The following is a 20,226-nucleotide window of genomic DNA, read 5'->3' on the forward strand; positions in this document are numbered from 1 at the left end:
CATCTATTCATTATATATACTGCACATGAAACAACTTCAGCCCAATACTGATTTGATAAGTGTTTTGCCTTTAACATACTTCTTGGCATTTCCATGATTGTTCTATTTCTCCTTTTAGCTATGCCATTTTGTTGTGGTGTGTATCTTGTAGTGAATTGTCTTTTAATACCATGATCCTTACAAAATTGTATGAAGTTATTTGAGATATACTCTCCTCCTCTATCTGTTCTTAATATCTTGATGTTATGTCTACATTGCTTCTCCACAAGAGCCTTAAATTTGCAAAAGAGATCAAATGCTTCACCCTTATGCTTAAGGAAGTACACCCATGTTTTACTTGTATAATCATCAATGAATGTCATAACGTAATATCTTCCTCCAATTGATGGTGTTTGCATAGGTCCACACAAATCTAGATGGATAATTTCAAATGGTGTTGTTGCCCTCATTGACTTTCCTATTGGAAATGATTCTCTATGTTGCTTTCCTAGAATACATCCTTCACATAGTCTTGTTGGTTTGCTGATTGGTGGCAATCCCTTTACCATGTTCTTCTTATGTAGAAGATTCAAACCTCCAAAGTTCAAGTGTCCAAATCTTAGATGCCATAACCAATTTTCGTCCTTGATTTCAGCTTGAAATATAGTTTGAGTAACTTCTATACCATTCTCTTTGTCTGTAAGTTATTGTGTTTGAGAAAATTTTGCATTCAAATCTGGTTGTATGTGAAGAGGAAACATTCTATTGTTTGTCATTGGAACTTTTGCAATCAACTATTTGCTTGGATATTTGTCAAGGATTATGCATTCTCCATTTTTGAAAAGTACTCTATATCCCTTTTGGATGAGTTGTCCAATACTTATCAAGTTATGTTTTAATCTAGGGACAAAGTATACATTAGAAATGAACTTTTTCTCCCCCTTCTTTGTTAGAATGTCAACTTTTCCTTTTCCCATTACTGAAACTTTGTTGTCATTTCCCAAAGTGACATCTGATTTTACAGTCTTATCTATGCTAGAAAATAATTCTTCATTCCTTATATATACTGCACATGAAACAACTTCAGCCCAATACTGATTTGATAAGTGTTTTTCCTTTAACATACTTCTTGGCATTTCCATGATTGTTCTATCTCTCCTTTTAGCTATGCCATTTTGTTGTGGTGTGTATCTTGTAGTGAATTGTCTTTTAATACCATGATCCTTACAAAATTGTATGAAGTTATTTGAGATATACTCTCCTCCTCTATCTATTCTTAATATCTTGATGTTATGTCTACATTGCTTCTCCACAAGAGCCTTAAATTCACAAAAGAGATCAAATGCTTCACCCTTATGCTTAAGGAAGTACACCCATGTTTTACTTGTATAATCATCAATGAATGTCATAACATAATATCTTCCTCCAATTGATGGTGTTTGCATAGGTCCACACAAATCTAGATGGATAATTTCTAATGGTGTTGTTGCCCTCATTGACTTTCCTATTGGAAATGATTCTCTATGTTGCTTTCCTAGAATACATCCTTCACATAGTCTTGTTGGTTTGCTGATTGGTGGCAATCCCTTTAACATGTTCTTCTTATGTAGAAGATTCAAACCTCCAAAGTTCAAGTGTCCAAATCTTAGATGCCATAACCAATTTTCGTCCTTGATTTCAGCTTGAAATATAGAACTTCTATACCATTCTCTTTGTCTGTAAGTTATTGTGTTTGAGAAAATTTTGCATTCAAATCTGGTTGTATGTGAAGAGGAAACATTCTATTGTTTTTCATTGGAACTTTTGCAATCAACTATTTGCTTGGATATTTGTCAAGGATTATGCATTCTCCATTTTTGAAAAGTACTCTATATCCCTTTTGGACGAGTTGTCCAATACTTATCAAGTTATGTTTTAATCTAGGGACAAAGTATACATTAGAAATGAACTTTTTCTCCCCCTTCTTTGTTAGAATGTCAACTTTTCCTTTTCCCATTACTGAAACTTTGTTGTCATTTCCCAAAGTGACATCTGATTTTACAGTCTTATCTATGCTAGAAAATAATTCTTCATTCCTTGTTATATGATTGCTACAACCAGAATCTAAAAACCATATGTCTTTCTCACTTTCTTGTGCCACATTACAAGCTATGAACATAGTATCTTGAACCTCATCTTGTTTCATGAAGTTTGCATTTTGTTGTCTAGAATTATATTGTTTCTTTCTACATTCATTCATAAAATGACCATACTTCTTACAATAATGACATTGAGCAAAGGATTTGTCATATCTTTGACCTTGTGATTATTGTGGGCTTGGATAGTAACTTAAGCTCTAATTGTTGCCTCTTCCACTTGAGCTTGATGGGCTATAACATCTCCTACTTGAATTTGATGGGCTACCTCTTCCACCTCTATATGAATTTCTTCCTCTTCCTCTGAAATTTGTTCTTCCCCTGCCTCTACTGTGGTTGATTGAGACTTGTGTCTTGAATGCATGCTCCAAGTTTGAAGTTGTCGACCTATTGAGTCTATGTTCATGAGAAATAAGTGAAGCATAGAGTTCGTCAACTAAAAATTGTGAAAGATCCTTAGATTCTTCTATGGCTGCTACAATAGACTCAAATCTTGAAGGCAAACTTTTTAAAATCTTCTCAATCACTCTCATATCTTCAAGTGTCTCTCCATGAGACCTGATTTGATTTACTAGTCCAATAATTTGAGTGAAAAAAGATTCTATAAACTCATTATCCTTCATATAGATTGTTTCAAAGTCCCTTCTCAATATTTGCAACTTCGCTATCTTTACCTTTTGCATTCCTTGATAGGTGGTTTGAAGAATGTCCCATGCTTTCTTGGATTTTGTTGCTGCTTGAATCCTTGGAAAGATGCTTTCAGGTACTCCTTGAAAAATAAAGAAGAGGGCTTTTGAGTCCTTCTTTCTATTTTCCTTTAAACTGTCTTTCTCTGCCTGAGACAATGCATTGTATGTTGCTGCATTCATTGGTTCTTGATAGCCATTCTCAACAAGTTCCCAAAGATCTGGAGAACAAAACAATGCCTTCATTTTGACTGCCCAATAATTGTAATTCTTCCCATTCAGCTGTGGAATCTATGGGTTTGTTAAACTTGTGCTTGAAGCTTCCATGGATGACTACAAATCTAATTTGAAAGTAAAACCCTTCAACTGTAATAATCAATGGCTCTGATACTAGGTGAAGGAAGAGACAGAGGATAGAGAATAGAGCAAGAGAACAAAATTTGAGAGATAAACATAGCAAATTGTTGAAAATCTAATCCTTTTTTTTTACTTTAAAACTATCATAATATAAGTCTTACATTGATATTACAAAGCTACTACACTTGCTAAAACTTCAACTATAAACACAGTGAACACCCCTGTTCTAGGTTGTTACTACAGCTTTTAAACATATTACTCTATTGTGCTTTTTCATTTATTCACTATTACAAAAATGGTGCCCCTTTTAACTTGTTAAAATGAACAATACAAAACTTTTTGGAACCAACAAGAGGACAACCAAGAAGGAGTTTACAAAATACTTACTATCATTTAATATGCATAGTTGGGATAATCATACCAATCAAATTTTATACAAAAGTTGTCCTTAAGATATCAAGTTGGGATAATGCTCGATGGAAGAACCATATTAGCCTGTGGCAAGTTCTAGGTTCAACATGTTTTGATAGACCACCCATGATGTTCTCCTTTTCAAACCTGGTCAGTTTTCATAGGACCCAAGATTAGCTTGTGAACACCTTTGTCTCCAACATTGTTCATTATGGAAACTTTCTCCAAAATTGAAGAAAATGGAAGTTATTTAGGAGTTTTGAGTGAAAAGAAGAACTTTTTGTTTCTAGGTAAGGGTGACAAAAACTATAAGTCATATGATTTAATGTAATAAAAATCTTGCCACAAATCTTTCTCTCAAACCTAACTCCGCACCATTTTATAAAGCTGGCCCTTTCTCTACCATTGATGTGACACATGTAGTAAATTGTGATGGCTTACAGCACAAAACACCTCGGTTGACTGGGGAACTTTCAAGCATGAACCCATAAATGTCTAGCAATGAGATTATTAACCATCTTGGGAAATAAAAGAGAGAGATATGTGTTAAGATTCATACGATGAAACCTTTTTATTAAAACAATATGGAGCATCCCTTTTGGGTTCATGGTGATTGGCACCTCATTAATGTGAATATTTCTAATGATGCTCAAACACATCTCAATAGAATTGTTTCCATTAATGATCATAGGGCCCGAACCCTACTGATTTGACTACATGACAGTCCACTTGGCACCTCTTATACTCTTACCACGTACCATTAATTTTTTTGTTATCATTTAAAACTATTAGATTTAACTCTTGCTTCTCCTCTATCTAAGCCACCATCTTCCATTCCTCATGATTTAGACCCCACATAGCTAGGTAGCCCACAACTTTGTTCCCTTCTCTAAGTGTGTGCTTGATTAGCACACTATTGAAAGGTGAGAGTCTTCTTTTACAATATTCAATTAAAGGGGCCATACTCTTGGGAATTTGAATTTGTTTAAAAGAAGGTCAATAATGAGCTTCAAGTCTCCTTCCAACTCAACTTTATCCACTTCTTAGTCCTGCAGATTTTAAAAACCAAACCACAGTTCTATAGCCTCAGCATAGTTGTTGGACTTAATTCCCAACATCTTGGTAAAGCCAAGGATAATATCATCTTTCTAGTCTCTGATAATTCCTCTGGTTCCAGCAACACCAGTGTTTCCTTTGGAACATCCATCTACATTACGTTTCAATAATCCTTTCTCAGGCAGAATCTAGTAGCCCTTTTTTCTTTTCTAGATCTTTTGCTAGTTGATATCTATCAAACTTTATTTTATATTCCAATTTTTTTTTTGCCTTAGGTCAAGAAGCTTGGGGAACATAAGTCTTTTGGGGAAGTGAGCACAATTTATACTATCCATGGTGATGTTTTTTATGATGTGGAAAATGGAACCGATTTCCATCTTTTTGTCTTGGAAGATTCTATTGTTTCTATCTTTCCAAACACACTAGCTGGCCACCATAACTATTAATTCCCAAGTATTAGCAAAGATAGGGTGAGGGAAAGGGGAGATCTTCCATTTTATCATTAGATCCTTAATATCTTTAGGGAATATCATAGCAAGATGACATTCCATGAACACGAGATTCTATATCTCAACTGTGAATGGGCAATGTATAAGTATGTGACTGATAGACTCAAGATTCTTTTCACATAGGGCACATCTGTTGGCTAACATGAGACCACGCCCACCAAAAATATTTAATTTTTGGTGGAATATTATGGGTCTAGATACTCTTCCAGAAATTGTTAACAGATAAACAATCTTCAAGTGATCAACAAGCCGAACTAACAGAGAAGAGACCATTGCTATTCTATCTCCAAAACCATTTGTCCTCCTGTGCTTGATTAAAGACATTGGGATTGGGGAGCAAGTTCATAAGAGAGGTAACCGCCTTCTTAGAGACATGCCTAATTCTTCTAGCTTCACATTGAACTTGCCACAGGCTAATAAGGTTCTTCCATCGAGCATTATCATTCTCCCATTCTAAATAGTTTCTGTTATGTCAATGAAACATACTTTATTGTCCAAGCTTTTGGACCAAATGGTTGTGTGCCTCTTCTTTTCAAAGTTATAGATGGTGTTGTCTCAAAGAAGAAATCCCTCCAAAAGTCTGCAATCAAAAGATGTTTTAGCATAGAAAAATTCCCACAAACCCTCTGTTGCTGTTCAAATTACTTTTGTTGAACCCTATTCAATTCAAGAGAGTTGTTACAACTTATTTTAATGCAGTACCTGAAGTTACGCTTTGCTCTGATATTGATTGTATTTCAGGTAAGTACAAGTATAATTGAAACTTAAATGTATGCAAGCATCATTTACCATTATTTATCTTGCATATATTATCTTCTATCAAATATAGATCTCTTCATTTTATAGCTCAGTGGTATCAATGGAGCCGCAGTGGTATCAATGGAGCCGCAATTTCAAGTAATTTTAAAAAGGGTGCAGTTTTTTGTTAAAACCTTGTAGAATTATAAGTTTCACTTTGCATATAGACCGAAAGGATTATAATGTGATTTATGAAGCTCGATCGAAAACTATGTTTGATGATTTGATGTATTTCAGGTGACTCCTGCAAAAATCACCAAGCTCTGGTTACCAAAGGAAAATATTTATATAGTACTTCAGCATCACAAAAAGTTTGGCATGTGGCCAGTTATGGCCGGAAACTATAGAAAATTTTGAGAAAAAATGGTATATGCACTACAAAAATTACAACTCTATCGTACATTACGTTGGCTCTTAACAATACACTTGTTAAGATTGTAAACCAGTGAATTCACTTTTTTGCTTGGCACTTCAGCTAACGAATGACTGAGTCTTAAATTTTGTATTACATTCGGGACAAGTTATTCTCTGTTTAAACAAACATTTTACTCTGCTCTACATTTTGTGATCATATCTTCCTCATTATGGTAAGATAATCATCATAAACTTATCAATATTATTCGTGTAAATAGAATTATCTATTTTTATTTTTTTTATCGTTGCATGCTTTTGGTATTTAATATTTCATTGTGGCTTCTTATTTGTAATGAGGTTATAATTGTGTTGTTGTCCTTCAAATCTTCATGAAACCATTGTTCCAACAATGCTAGCTGGTATATATTAGTGCATTTTGGGAATTCAGCTACGTTGGGAAACATTACATTAAATCACATTTTCTTAACTATTATGGTTTTACATAATTTGTAGTCAACATCCCACAGCGGTTAGAGTACGCCACCACTATCTTTCTTCTACTACTTTGTATATGGTTGAATGGATTAGGAATGCCAACTTTTAAGTGTTGTTAGATTTCGCTCAACATCTGCTTATTGCTAGTTTTCAGGTTTCCTCTTAAACTGACCTTGAATATTCCAACATCTTATATCTAAAGATGGTCATATCACGACATATTAGACCAGTGTTAATAATGAACAACGCATAAAGTTCTCAACTGTGATCATGTTCTTGTTGTACCTGGAAATGGCCATAACATGATTAGCTAATGCTTGGTTAATGGTCAGTAGGCTTAAACCACAGGCTATGATCATATGGTGTAACTCAAGAACATAGAGCCCACTTAGGCTTCTCCTCTGAAGAAGTTGTTTTGACATGTTGGTCTAGTTTTATGATTTAGACTAGAAACAAGAGTTTCACCATTTCAAAACTCAAAAAATGTAGAAAGGGCAGACCAGAGAATTTCTAGCTTGATTTGGCTCTGAGAACTCTCCATAATATTTTTTTCTCGCACCAAAACATGAAATGATAAATTTGCATTTAACATTTTAGGATGTGTCATTAGCTCAGTGACTAGTTTTCAACCAAAACTTTTCTTTAATAGATCATACGACTTTACACAAATCATGGTTATAATCTAAAATTTTCCTAAGTCTGGCAAAGAACACCTACATAGACCATACAAAGACAAGCCATATGAAATCTAGACTGAACAATGGACAATCAAAATGCCTTGCTAGTGCTAGACAGGAACTATGCAGCCCTGCAATCCTTGTATTAATTTATATCATAGTGAATTGTAGAGTTGGTAGACTTTTAAAGGAGACATGTACCCGCATAGAATAAGAGGAGATAGAGTCATGCATGTAAATAGCCTAATCTCTGAATAATTCTACGGTTATCGAAATGGCAATGAAGTATCTGGTGCTAGCAATTGTCATGATTACAGCACTGAATAGTTGCACTTCATTTGCGCTAGATACGCTTCTGCCGGGTGATTCACTCTGTGCAAATTAAACCTTAACATCAAAGAGCTGGTATAAGAGGAGGACATATAAGGGATATATTTGGTCAACATTCTTGCATATAGTGTCGACTTCATGGTAAATTAAAATAGTGCTCGTTCTTGCCCTATCAACATTTTATGAGATATTTGAAATTATTATGTTTTAGTTGATCAACTCTAGGATTAAATACATTCATTTTTTTCATAGTTACTAATATTGGTTATGCATCTATTCATTAGAAAATACATACAAATCATATGAAGGCTTTGAGGAATCATATATATATAATACAATAAAGATTTTTTCACCCTCTAAAATTAATGTAAAAAATCATAATAATATTTTAATTTTTTTTTTCTCATTTATTATTTGATTATGAATTTCTTTTTTAATGTAAACATGTTAATGTGTCGTTTAACTAATAAACATTATATAAAATATATTTTTATAATTTTCATGTAATTTAGTTAAGTTTAAGAAAAAGATTTTATTCAATTATTAGTTATCATAAGCAATAACAACATTAAAGTCACATTTGTGATGAATATAGATATTAAATTAAGATATACAAAAAGTAAAATTAACAAACATAAATATTAAATGACAAAGTTTACTCAATGTACAATTATTTACAAATGTCTCTAATTTACAAACATCTTACAAAAGTCTTGTGTCAAACTAGAATTGAACATAGTCATATTATCCCAAGCCCCTGAATATAAAATAATTTTTTTAAAAATAATATATATATATATATATATATAATACTTATTATCTATTCATATGAATTTAGAATCCATTTTGCTTAGTTTATTAGTGATTTTTACATACATATTATTAATTTATAATATTAGTATGAAATATATATTTTATTATTATTTCTTATATATATTTTTATTTATTTGACATATTTAATAAATAATTTTGATTCATGGAGGAAACTAGAATATAGTTACAGTAATGAGATGTGTTGAGTGTCATGTCTCATGAACTTAAAAATTGCAAAAAAGAAGAAATAAATCAGATTAAAACATGCATATAGACTTAGAAAAATAACACACAAAATAGTGACACAAATTTATAGTGGTTCATCCAAGAACTAGACTACATCCATACTCTTCAAGTGGAGGATAACTGTATTACTTATTCTCTATTACACTATTCCAACTTTAGCATTTCATTTTAATAGTGCTTTCTAAGCATACACCATGGAAGAGGAATGGTGAGAATATAGATAGTCAACAAAAAAATAGAACAAAAATGATTGGCCTTCACTATTAGAGCTATTACAAACATAACCATTGCAATCTCCAACTTGAACTCCAAAAAATACTATGACTTTCACAACGACATCCCCCACTTTCCAAATTTATTGACTACAAACATGTAGGCTTTGAGAAGATTTCAACATTTGTAGGCTTTGTTCTAGGAAACTCAAAATGAGTCTTCTCCAATTCAAATTAAAGGAAAAAATATCTTCTCTTACAATGAACTCAAGCATAATTTAGTTCATCGATCCATAATTAAATTTACCACTTTCTTCAGACTCAAAATACTTTCCTCCATCCATAGAGAAGTCCTTCAAATAACTTACTCTTCTCCTCCCTTTCTCTACAACCTTGGTTAGAACATGACTAAATTCTCCTAATTGTGAAGCCTCCTCACTTATACCGTGGAGGTAACCAAACCACCCAAGTATATAAACAAGCTTTGGAGGACTTAAAATATCATAAGCATTTACCTTTTCCGTATTCTATAACGTAATATCCTTAGCAAAGAAGGATTTCATTGGGTCAATCACAAAAAAAACCCAACTCCCCTTCAATGGTAAAAAAGTACCATGTTCACCAAGGCTTATCTCGTAAACCTTATTTTACTCAATATTTTTGTCCAACATAATTATTTCCATATGAGAACTTTCAAATTCATGATGGTCATGACTATCCTCTTTAGCTTTCACCCATTATTTCTCATTGTAGTCCCATTTCCTTAGATCAAGAAGCCTATGCAGCTCCTCTACCAAGTTATCGAGTAATTGCTCCCATCAAAGCTAAGCACCTGCTTGTTGTAACACTTATCATTCACACCACAATAATACCCAACTCCTTGGTTGAAGGTGTGGGATAGGATCCTATAGTCAATGCATTCAAATTTTCCTTTACTCCTACAATCTTCAATGATAAATCATCAAGGACCTCATTCTCAGACTTCTCAAAGGCTTATGAATCACCGACAACCTTTAGCTTGTAGTTCTCTTTGGCCTCCTTAAGCTCTATAATCTCTATGCTCCTAATATATCCAATGTTGAATCCTCTTGTGGTTTCTTTCTAGAAAGGGGAAACGACTCTATTTGAGAAAAGAGTCCTCTATCAAGATCACATCATTGTCCTCTTCCTAAAACATAGTATGTTAAAAAAACTCCCACTCTTTCTCAAATTTATCTTTTTCAATATTTTCTATGACACAAAACCTCCAACTTCTGGTCCATACAAAATAGTTGGTTTGTTAGTGGGAAATTCTTTTGCTTCGATATCATTTTGTTTTCTTTTTTGTAGTCCTCCAGACTCTTAGCTTCAACTTCCTTAACTTCATCCTCATTTACATCATCACACTCCTCTTCACCCAGGTTTGGATTTTCAAGAAACTCTCTAATAAAAAAATAGCATCATCTTCTTCTTCCTCCATCTCTGCTTAAGCCAAACGAGATCTGATATGAATTGTTGAACTTAAAATATTGTAGTAAAGAAGAAAAGAAATATAATTAAAACAAATAAATATACTGAGAAATATAACACATAGAAATAACACAAATTTATACGAGTTCATCTAGCAACTAGACTACATCCACACTCTTCAAGCAGAGCATATCTCTATTGCTTAATCTTTGTTACAATATTGCAGCTTCAACATTCCATTTTAACATTGCTTGGTAAGCATACACTATGGAAGAGGAACAATAAGAATATAGATAGTTAGACATTACAAAATACAAAGAAAAAATGATTGGGATTCACTATCAGAGCTATCACCAATAGAATAGTTACAATATCTATACAATCCAAAGGTTGTCTAAGGTCATGGTCAAAGGTGTGGAAAATCAATTAAAGATCATATTAATTTTCAAGGGGACATTTGTTGGTTGAAAACTTTACAAAGCTAGAAACATTGAAATTTGAAAACACCTTTTTTTAGCATTTTCAATTTTTAAATCTAGATTGATTCTTATGATGAATCTTGATTCTATCCCTACTTGATCCTTTCCTTTTCCATGATCATGTATTCAACCTTGTTGTCCAAAGTTGGTGGTTGGCTAGTTTTCTTCCTCCAAGATTCTAAGTTGGTAGAACCTTGTGTGTTTCTATACTAAAACCCTCCATTCCTTCATTTTTGAAATCTATGACTCTTCAAGAAATCTAATGTCATATATTTATTATTATTGCTATATTGTGCTCATTGAACCATACGAGGTCATTGTCATGGAATTTCTTTTTGCATCCCTTCGTTATTTCTTCTCCTAACCCTATCCTTAATAATCCCAGAGTTTTAATTATGATATTTCTTGATTGGATTACATTTATATCTACCCAATGACCACTTTGATAAAATCATTGTGGTGTGTGCCTATTATCATCAAAATTGTTCCATGATATTGACATATTTTTTTCATAATCTTGATAACTTCTTTGAGGGATACAATTGTATGTTTTCTTCCACTTCCACTTGTTTCCAATTGCTACTTCATTGTCCTTGACCCATTCCTATTCGACTATTTCTCTAAGCTCATCCATTTGAATAGTTTTTATATGTACGTCAATTGTTTCTTCTTGTGCTTTGTTGATCCTACTCCAATGGCAACTAATTTTCTAGGCTTGGTTTATTGCCATTGTCATAGATTCACTCCTTTTGTTACTCTTATTGCACTCTCTATTGCTTATGAAACTTCACTTTCTTAATCATTTGGCCCTTAATTATATTTGTGTCCTTTATTGTATACTATTTATAGTATACAATAAATAAGAGCAAGGGAGAATTTTTTTATATATATTAAATTTAATATTTATATATAGTGTTTTAGTTCTCCCAACACAAAGCAAGTCTTCCACATGTATTTGATTGAAGAAAAGATTCTTTAAATTATATGTTTTAGGTAGGATTAACTTGTTTGATATTAAAGAAACAAATATTTTATATATACAAACTTTAAATTTATGATATATATATATATATATATATATATATATATATATATATATATATATATATATATATATATATATATATATATATCTTCACTCTCATTTATAGTTGGTTAAAATAGATAACACATATTATTTATATATCAAATTATATAAAAATTTAATGTAATTATTACAAGTAATCAATATTTTCTTAAAAATTTAAAACACACTTAATTTAAATTCTTTTATCATTTTTAAATGCTTAATATATTACAAATAATATTTTAATTATAATTATAATAAAATTAAATATTTTAATTTGATATAATATAAAATTATTTATTTAAATTAGAATTTTTTTTATCGATAAAACATCGAAGCTATATATGATATATTAATTTTAAAAGCATTTTACATTGTCTTCATTCAAATGTGCATTGGTAGGAAAGAACAGAGAAGGAAACCTCCAGTCTAGCCTAGGGCACAAGTCCTAAATTTACAAAATTAAAAGAGGCATGCCCTAGTATTCAAAACTTAGACAGTGTCCAATTTCATAAAATTTGAAGCACTTCAACGTAATGATTGATTATATGTGGTAATTACATTTTCCCTTAATATAGGTTGATCCTTAGGAGAGCATTCCTCCTGTTACAAATGTGTCTACAAGGATCCATCTAAATTTCAACTTATCCTTTTAAAATGAGCTTTTACTTTTTTGCTGTACTTCATCCTACCTAATTTTCCTTTTTTAAAACAATGGAAACACTTTAATTGAACAAATTAGTGTTAGAAAATTAAAACTCTAGTTGAAATCATACTTATCATATATCCTTTTAGAAGAATCCTTAAAATTGTTAGTCAAGATAGAGATGATTGATACTAATTCTTTACTATGGTAGATAGATATATGTTGAAACTCCCTTATATTTGATAGGTTTTAACTAATTTAGATTAATTATCTAACCTTATTTCCCCTTTAATACTTTTGTCCTAAGTATATTTTCAATTACTTGATTTCTTGTATGTTGTTGTTCCCTTAGTTGAGCTGATTAGCCTAATTTTATGGTTCCATATCTTAAATGGTCCATAAAGGGTTAAATGTTCCTGTGATATACTCTTAATTTCCTTGACCTAATTTCAAGTAGTCATTGTGTTTTAAATTATTGGCTAACTAGGTGACTGTGAGAATGGACTAGGTAGAGTGGATAACCTTTTACCAAATTTTATGGGTGACCAAGAATAAGAAATTTCAAAGATCATTAATGTGACATAATTACCTTGTAGAGATTTTTTTTATTCTTTTCTAGTGTATGATTTATGAATTGGGTACATTTTGTTTACCTTTAGCTAATTCTGATTTTCTTGAAAGTGCCCTTGGATCTTATCTTAGTTCAATTTTCTCTTTACTAATTTAAGGCTAAGAGTTACCCAAAATTCAATGTATTTGGTAATTCTATACATGAAAATTCTCTTAAATTTATTATTTCTATGTTCCTTAGAAATCATACTCAAAGCATAAATTAAGAGACACAATTCATTTAAATGGAGAAGAAAGGCTAACATAATATTCACGTGATAGGCAAGTTTGTAGTCTAAAAAATAAACCTAACCTTAAAAGTACTATAGTTTAAAGGTTGAAATGCATTGTAACCATTTGTTAAGGTGACAAACCATATTGAACTACTAAGATTTATATATTTTTTCTATATCCAAATTTGAATTTTATGTAATTGCTTCCTACCAATCCTTGATAATTATAGAGAGTACATTGATGTCAAGCAATACCAAATTAAACTGAAAGTATTAAACATCATAAATGTCAAAAAAGTTGAGAAACCATGTTACATATATTATATTAAATTTTTAATTTTTTTTTACAAAGAATCAGAAGGGAGCATATAGCTCCTTCAAATTAACCTATGAAACTTAGAAAGAAGCCTACAATCTAGGATAGTTGAATACAAAAAGCTATCTGGAAAACTAGATTGTGATAAGAAAAATCCAATGAAGGATTAAAAAAGAAGCAAGCCCTACCTAGGAGAGAAAAGAATGAAAAGGAGACAAAAATGAAAAAAAAGACCAAACGAAGGGCTCAGGAATAGAGTAGGAGAGACAAGACCTACCCTGACTTAGTGACCATGATATGCAATTTTCCAAAAAACCATGATGAGATCCTGAATCTCATCAATATCAACTTTTTGTTCTCCAAGTGCCAAGATGAATGTTGTCTTTTCTCAGCTAAACTTGTTAAAATTAAGCATAGAGAAGTCCAAATTATTCAAGTATGAGAAATTAACCCTAGGTTCAATGTAGGAATCAAAAAGTCAGAGGTAGTTGATAAGCCAGTCTAATCTTTGACACTCCACAATGCCTCTCCATCTGAGCAGAAATTCAATGCTTTCTTTCATCTTTGGCCATACTTTGTGGAAAATGTTTTGGTCAAGAATGTGAAAAATAGGTACCTAAGCACAATAGCATGATCTAAGTTGTCAGGGGGGTTGGACATATAATCTTCATCATAAGAGATTTTAAAGTTCCCATCAATATTCATAACAACTTGCTCCAAACATTCCATCCATGTAGGATCAAATAGGTTGTATCATAGTTGAACAATATCCCATTGGAGAATCTGGGCATATGCCAAATAGGAGATAAAGGTGCCTATAATTGACTCATTTGTGCACCAAGAAAAGTCATAATTTAAATACCTCCCCAAGAGCCCTAATCTAGGCTACCCTAGACATCTTGTCGATAGGGTTAAGTATCCTATTCAAGAGTTTAGAGCCCTTAAAAGCCATAGTTTGAAATTCAAAAGAGTGAAACAATGTAATGGCTAATTCAATTCTTAATTATTCTTAACCTAACAACATCTATCACTAATAGAAAATGAAATATCGATTGCAAGATAGGTACAACTTTCTCATTTATAATATCACCTTTGAATCCTCTAGAAAAATGTTGATATCACCAGGTCGAGAGTATGATTGCATCATATATAGTATGAATCTTTAAATCTCTGAGCTCTGTGCATGTGAATGATGAATGTTTAATTATAACTATGTGTCAATTCTAATTCCTTTTAATAATAAAGTGACAATCATGTTAAACTTAGGTAGAAAACATGGACTAGGTGTTAGAGGGAAAAACTAATGTAATGAAAATGAGAAGGAGTATCCTTACCATGTTAAGATATGTTTATAAAGTGTGTGATATTTTGAAGAGAATATAACTAACAAGAAATAGCTATGAGAACTAGTTGATTAAGATATAGATTATGATAAGAGAAATAAGAGTTCTAAATAAATATTAAGAATTGATAAGAGAAAGTGCAACTATTGAGGGCTTCATGTGATTAGAGTAGAATCTACATCATTCACCCCATTGTTGGCTAATTGATTGAATTCTATGTTTCCCTCTCGATAAATATGTTGGAGTCTAGCCTCTTCAAATGAGTCCAAAAGAAAAAATGCAGTTTCAAGTTTAGAATTGATATACCAATTTGGAGGAGATCTCTTTCTTAAAGAATTGATGACAATTTGTTCAAGTCTCCTTTGATTATGAGTTTCCTAATATCTCATTCTAGACTTAGCTTCAGCCCTTATTTAAGGGCTTCTAGTTTTGTCACATTATTAGAAGAGTTAACTATAAGTTTTGATCCTTTTACTATCTAGTTACCATTATTTGCATGTTGAATGCAATTGATTCTCACTTTTCCTGAATTCCCTTTTGAGGCTCCATCAAAGTTTAACTTTGTGAAACCCATTGGAGGTGTTTCCCACTTATAATCCCTACATGCTTGAAGGTTTTTATTAGTGTATAACAAAGGGAGATTGACCAAACTAGGCTATTTTTTCTTCATTTTGACATCCCAATCCAAAAAAAATTCTTATTCCTATGCTAATTTTTTTGGATAGTTTTTCATGACTTCTTGGATACTTGCCTCTGCTTTATCGAGAAGTGAATTGATGTCCATATCTAAATTATTGAAGAGTCCTTTGTTTCTCTCCTTCCTTGTTCCACATATAAGAATAGATAGAGATATGTTCCACAATTTGTACTGTATACCCTTTTTAAAATTTATTGGGCCAAGTTTTAAGATGTATCTATAAATTTTTATGTAGGGGAGCATACTAGTTCAGTTTCTATCTAAGCCACTCCCAATATTGTGTAAAGTAAGAGCATCGATATAAAAAATATTTTGCACCTTTTGACTGGGATTTACTTAATAAGCATCTTGTATTGTCCTTCATAACCTAATTTGGTGAATCTATCTATAGTGAGAATCTTTTTTTGGATAGCGACACATAAGAAGAAACTTGCTTTAGGCAGGCAATCAAAATCTTGACATAAGTTAAGGGGAATAAAGGTTTCCTCCACAAGGGTGTTGTTTAGGATCTCATTGCCTTTCCTAAATCTATAGCTCCCATCCTTAGAAGGTCTCCAAATTATTCTATCTCATCTATCTTTGTACAATGTTGACCTTTGGTTTAAAAAACGTGGAAAATCCTATTTTTCTTTTTGAGACAAATTGGTTTCTGCTAAGCATCTCCATTCACATTAAGTTTCTACATTCAATACCGAAATACATATGTAGTTAGCTACTTGATTCTCCAATTTTTGGGAAAGATTTCTTTTGATATTGGCAGATAACTACTAATAATATGGGGGATGAAGACCGTCCTACGAGTCTTCCCAAAATAAGGCCTCTTCTCCTCTCCCAATATCCCAAGTAATATTTTTAAAGATGAGACAGTGACATCTTATCATTAAATTCTATGTACTAGAGCCATATAGAGGGCTTTTTACTCGAAATAATGGGATATGATTGTCTCCTCCTAAATATTTATGGTAAAGGATCTTAGTCCACTTACCATCCTTTTCCTGATACATACGCCAAATGAGCTTTGTTCCAAAGGTGTTATTTTTCCAACTTAGATTTTTGAATCCTAAGACACCTTGTTCTTTGGTTCTACACATGTTATCCCATTTTATTGAGGCTAATTCCTTATATTCATTTGAACCATTCTAGAAAAAACTTTTAGTTTATTCTCGAGTTTTGATATTAATACCTTTAGAAAGAGGGAGGCAAGAGATTTGATGAGAGAGTAAAGCCAAGAGAACTACCTTAATTTTAGTAACTCTACTTGTTTTGATTAGCCACTTCCCTTTCCAGTTAACTATTTGGTGATCTATTTTATCTAATGTCTGATCCCATGCTTCGGAATTACTTGAATAATTTTCTACATGAATGCCCAAGTATTTGCATTGGAATTTTCCATTCTTACAACCCATAATATTGCAAAAAAAAAATTCAAAATCAGCCCTAGTACTGATGAATAAGATTTCATATTTTTCTGCATTAACCCTCTATCTAGATGCTCCCATATAGTCTAAAATGATTTTTTTGAAATTTTAATCTTCAAATAAAGAACTATTACACATTAAAATAGTATCATCTACAAATTTTTGATGGGTTATATTTGGGATGTTTTCAGTTACCTTTATAGCTTTATTTAATCCTTCTTCCTATGATTTTTTTTATAGATCTTTTTCCATGATGATAAATAAGAAGGATGAAATGAGGTCCTCTTGTCTTATACCTCTTTAAATATTAAATAAAGCTTAGGGTGTGTCATTGGTAAGGATAGAGATCTTGGGGGTAGACATACAATTAAAGATGAGGTTAACCCATTGATGTGAAAGTATGAAAGCTTCTAAGGATTTACATAGGAATCTTCAATCTACCATATCATATGATTTTTGGATATCTAATTTCACGAGCATGCATGCTTCTTTATGCATTTTGCTAAATGGATAGCTTCTTAAATAGTGATAATACTATCTAGAATTGATTTGTTTGGTACAAAATCAATTTGTTCTTCTGCTACGAGTTTTAGAAGAACTATTTTATTTCTAAGGGCTAGGAGTTTTGATCAGATTTAATAAATAGCGTTGCGAAGTGCTATAGGTCTGAAATGGAAAGGTTCATCAGAATTCAATTTTTTGCTATCTATTACTATGGCTATTTTATAAATCATGCTCTTCTTCTAATATTGATGCTTTTATATTTTCTTGATTTTTTGTTTCTACTGAATTTATCTTGTTTAATATGGGTTAAAACTCTATGGGAAAATTAAGATTATCATCACCCCCCTTGCTGTCATTTTCCTAGTTATTGGCCAATTCTAGATCTTTAAAAGGATTTTTACCATTCTCTTGAGTTTTTCAAAATTTGAGTTATCTTTTCTTAGAATTTCTTTCTGAATGGTGATTTTGCTCCATTGCTCTACTATAGCTGGGGGATATTTAAAGATGGATGTAGACAACCTTTTCTACAATGTAGAAATTTATCTAGTGGCCAAGTCTTATCAAATGTATCCAAATTCTTAGTTGTAAGAATTTGGCCTTCCACCCAATCCCTGTTAGATTCTATATTTTCAGTTTTGTTATCTTGTCTAAAAATTTCCTTTAGCATGGATTGCATAATATTGTTGTCTATGTCCTTGTTTGAGATAACATTCACTTTAAGATTTTTTGTGCATCCCTCAATTTGATACAAAATGTATAAATCTCTTGCCTTACAAATTTTTGCTAAGTAATGTGAGTTTTGAGTTTTTTTCTATAAAATTCTTCCACTACTAAACCTTGTGTTTGGATGGGATGTGTCATATGTTCCTCATTTCTAAGAGATATTTGGTCATATATATTGTTTTGAGTTAGAAGCATATCATGCCATTGTTTATGATAGCTTTTCAGACTAGAGTTTAAGTCAAGGATGAAATTATTATTGATCTTACAATGGTAACATTTATTCAAGGCATTTACAAAGTTGGTTATTTCCTCTTTATACTTACTGAGCTCACTTTCTTTCCATATCTCCAAATTCTCCAATAGTGATGGATTAATATGAGTCGAGTTTTATACTAGCAATTTTTTGAGAATGTTTCATACCATTAACCTCCCTATCTCAATGTTTCTATCCTAGTGTTGATTTGAACTATTTGTGCCTTCCCTCCTAGTTTCCTTGATCTTAGATTTTTTATCCATTGAAGTTGATCTATATTTCTTCTTTAAGAAATTATTGAAATCCGATGTCCTTTTTATGTGATTTGAAACCCTAGTAGGTTGGAAAATTTTGATCTTATTGGTTTTTCCCTTGTACCTATTAAAACCAAGCCTGCATATAAATCTATTGGTTCAATAATATATATTTTTTAGGTTCCTTACATCTAGATTTTGTGTGAATGAGAAAACAGATGTGGTTGGTTTGATTGTGATCAATTCTTAAGCCTATAAATTCACCTGGTTCATAAACTAATTTTATAGAAAATATAAGTATTATATAATTTATGTGGTATGTTTATGCACTCATACCAATACACGATAATAATTTTTTCCAATTTTTGATTGTTAAAATTGGGTTCCCAAGCTAAAAATATAACTAAATGTCCTTTATAAAGTAAATATGGGATCACAATTAAGTCATTTCTAATTTTTGAATTTTGACAATGCAAATACAATACATTATTTAAATGGATAGTGATAGTCACTTGCTGTTCATAATGATTCCTTAACCATCTAATAAAATCCTGATATATGTCTTGATGACCATTCCAAATTGAAAAGATACCTAAGATTGGCATTCCCTCCATCTATCTTCCATATCCTCATTGCTAATGATCATGACATCTTTGAAATCTATATGGTCTGGTTTAGAGCAATTTTTTATATGAAATACATAAGGGTTCATTGGGGTTCAACTAATAACTTTTTGAGAAATTTTGTAATAGATCGAGTTTCCTATGAGGAGGGATGTAAGGTTGGGTACATCTAGATAGAGAGACAGAGTTGGACGGGTTGGAAGGAAACGAAGAGGGCATCCTAGGGCCAATAAGAAACCTTCAAAGGTGTAGATGAGCTCAGATGATCTATTGAGGATATGATTGAGTTAGTTGAAATCATGGTAGAGCTAGGGTTGATCGCATATTTGGTTAATGCAAACATCTTAGTCTGTTTACCAAATCTATGGACATCAAGCTTATGAGACATCTCCTAGTGAGTCTTAAATTTCAAATTTCCTTAATCTTGTATTTTTTTGTGACTCTGTACCTGAATCCATCCCCCTTCTAGTTGTTTAGGTCTGTAAGGCATTGGGGCTACCACTTTAGCAACTTCTTTCTCTTTGATGCTATGTAATTTGACCAGATAAGTGAAGG

The 20,226-nt window shown here is 31.9% G+C and overlaps 1 pseudogene; it reads left to right on the forward strand.

Annotated features, from left to right (window-relative positions):
- The first annotated feature begins 7,731 nt into the window (after window positions 1-7,731).
- LOC149536640 (lysophospholipid acyltransferase LPEAT2-like) overlaps window positions 7,732-20,226 on the forward strand; it is a 68,352-nt pseudogene continuing 55,857 nt past the window's right edge.

This window comes from Cupressus sempervirens, chromosome 10 (assembly GCF_028749045.1).
Source record: "Cupressus sempervirens isolate cs-2001-9-10 chromosome 10, ASM2874904v1, whole genome shotgun sequence".
Taxonomy (NCBI): domain Eukaryota; kingdom Viridiplantae; phylum Streptophyta; class Pinopsida; order Cupressales; family Cupressaceae; genus Cupressus; species Cupressus sempervirens.